General features: G+C 43.7%; 1 non-coding gene across 1 annotated transcript; it reads right to left on the reverse strand.

Moving 5' to 3' along the window:
* Window positions 1-1,757: 1,757 nt before the first annotated feature.
* Window positions 1,758-1,839, reverse strand: trnas-gcu (transfer RNA serine (anticodon GCU)). The gene has a single exon. It is a non-coding gene; the product is annotated as a tRNA-Ser (tRNA).
* Between the last annotated feature and the right edge of the window lie 790 nt (window positions 1,840-2,629).

Genomic DNA, 2,629 nt, shown 5'->3' on the forward strand with positions numbered 1-2,629 from the left:
GAAGTATATATCAGTTCATAAAGTTATAAAAACCTTTGTCATTACCACCTATCAAAAATGTCTAGTTATGTCTTCTTTATTGAGTTGGTGTGTAGGTATAATTATATGCTTAAAATGTTTCTTTTATTGATTGAATATGTGAATATACTTTTCTACTTATGTACTTTATTCAATGAGGTTTGAGCATATCTGGTTTTGTAGCTAGGCAGGACTTTTTGTATTTTGACCCCATTCCTTCACGTCTTGTCCCGTCTTGAGCACCAGCGATCGCGTGAGTAACAGATATCACTTTAGAGAACCTAGTTTAGAAGATACCTTTTTTTTGTCAAGCCTGAGCGCTGTTTTTCAATTTTGTTTTTTGCTACCGTGTTTTCCCTCGTTTTGAGGTGCTTTTGGTTTTTGCTGTCTTCAGCCTCGTTTTCCCTCTTTTTGAGGCGCTTTTGTTTTTTTTGTGCTGTCTCCAGCCTGTTTGAATAAATACCTTTTGTTTGCACTCTGCATCCGAGTCCGCGCCAATAAATGATACTTTCCACGTCCAATAGTTTTGCGGTTTGTCGTCAAATTGCAGTAAACCAACGCTGACGAGTTACCGTATTTTCACGATTAAAACGTGCACCGTAATAAAAGGCGCAGTCTCAGTTATGTGTGCCATGACCGGATCATAGGGCGCGGGTTTTATATATACAATCCACGCCCCTTTAACGTTCTCATGGCGCTCTCAACTACGTCCGCCTTACAACAACACACACAAACACACACATACACATACACACACACACACGCACACAAATACACACACGCAGCAGTGACTCTCCAATACACATCGATACCAAATGATCAGGTGTTGCTTTCCCGCCTTTTCCGGACAGTATAAAACCTTCTTACCTGGAGATGGAGGATGTTGTTACATCTGCTGAAGTGCCATGTGTACTGACCGCCATTAAACAACCCAAGATCTTGCCAATAAAGAACAAACCGTTACCCCACATCTTAGTTTTCCTGACCCAACAACGGACAGCATCAACAACACGCAACAGCCGTTGATGGAATCGAACCCGCACTTTCTTAACTGTGAAGCGGACATGCTAACCAGTTCTCTACCGAGCCGCCAAAGAGTATAAATATTACGTTATTGAGTCAAATACAAACCAGATTACAGATACAATGGAGCCTCGGTTTTCGACCATAATCCGTTCCAGAAGGCTGTTGGAGAACTGAATCGTTCAAATTCCGAATCATGTGTTCCCATTACAAATAATGGGAAAAAAATCAAATTTAAATTTAAAAACCCCGCCTTTTTAAAGTATTTTTTCATTTGTACATTTTTGTCCGATCGCGCAACTGCAGTGCTTAGCCTTATTGTGACAGAGCGGTCGCTAAAATTTAGAAAATATTTTTAAAGTCCTGATGTACTTTCCAGAATTTAAGTGGACCTCAGTGCGCAGGGAGCTTAATTTGGTCCGATCGCGCAACCGCAGCGCGCCGGGCGCTCACTGTTGCATTGCTTTAGGAGCGTCTTTGTGTTTTAGGATGGCTTTACTGATCCCACTTGCTTCCTTTGGAGGCATGATTAGAGTTGTTGCAATCCTCAGAGTAACGAGAATGTAATAACGAATGGAGTCAGTTGGCATGCGGGTCCTCTCGTGAGGTTCGACAATTGAATTTCGTTCGACATCCGGAGCAAAAAATTCTCTTGTTCGAGAACCGGGACGTTCGAAAACCGAGGCTCCACTGTAAAACAATGTAACATGAACTTTCGACAAGGATGGGATTTGAACCCATGCGTGCAGAGCACAATGGATTAGCAATCCATCGCCTTAACCTCTCGGCCACCTTGTCTTGCTCATATGACGCTGACAACACGTTGTGCCGAGATACTTTGTGTGAAAATCCGAAATGCTGAGTGGAGAGCACAATGGAGTAGCAACCCATTGCCTTAATATCTCAGCCATCGCATCTCATGCATGAGTTGTATGGGCGACATGATATGGCATGTACGGGGTAGTATAAGATACAAGGTAAAATGATACGATACTTTAGATGTGAAATGAAGAAGAGCTAAGCCACAAAAGAAGTGACACTGTCAGCAAAGAAAAAAAAATTTCAATGTTGTCTCACCCCAAATCTTTGGGATCATCGGCTCTGCGCAGTTGGATAGTTCCACTAACATTTTAACATCAACATTCTTCCACGGTCTGCCTGGGTATCTCGGCTGAAGATCCTAAAGAAAAGAACCTACATTTATTGTATGCCATTGCATGACTGTATAGCCTCCGGCCGTCATGACTACATTTTACCGTGGCACCATTGAGAGCGTCCTGTCCAGCTGTATTGCTGTTTGGGGTGCCGGCTGCACTGACTACAACTTGAAGGCCCCGCAGCGCATAGTGAACACGGCTGGTAAGATTATTGGTGCTTCACTCCCCTCCTTGAAAGACATTTACATCTCCCATCTCACCCGCAAGGCGACCACGATTGTGAGTGATGTGAGTCACCCCGCTCACTCTTTGTTTGATCTTCTGCTCTCTGGGAAGAGGTATAGGAGCCTGCGCTCCCGCACCACCAGACTCAACAACAGCTTCATACTCCAGGCTGTTAGGATCCTGAACTCGCTTCCCTTTCTGCGTAG

This window comes from Syngnathus typhle, unplaced genomic scaffold (assembly GCF_033458585.1).
Source record: "Syngnathus typhle isolate RoL2023-S1 ecotype Sweden unplaced genomic scaffold, RoL_Styp_1.0 HiC_scaffold_34, whole genome shotgun sequence".
Lineage (NCBI taxonomy): Eukaryota > Metazoa > Chordata > Actinopteri > Syngnathiformes > Syngnathidae > Syngnathus > Syngnathus typhle.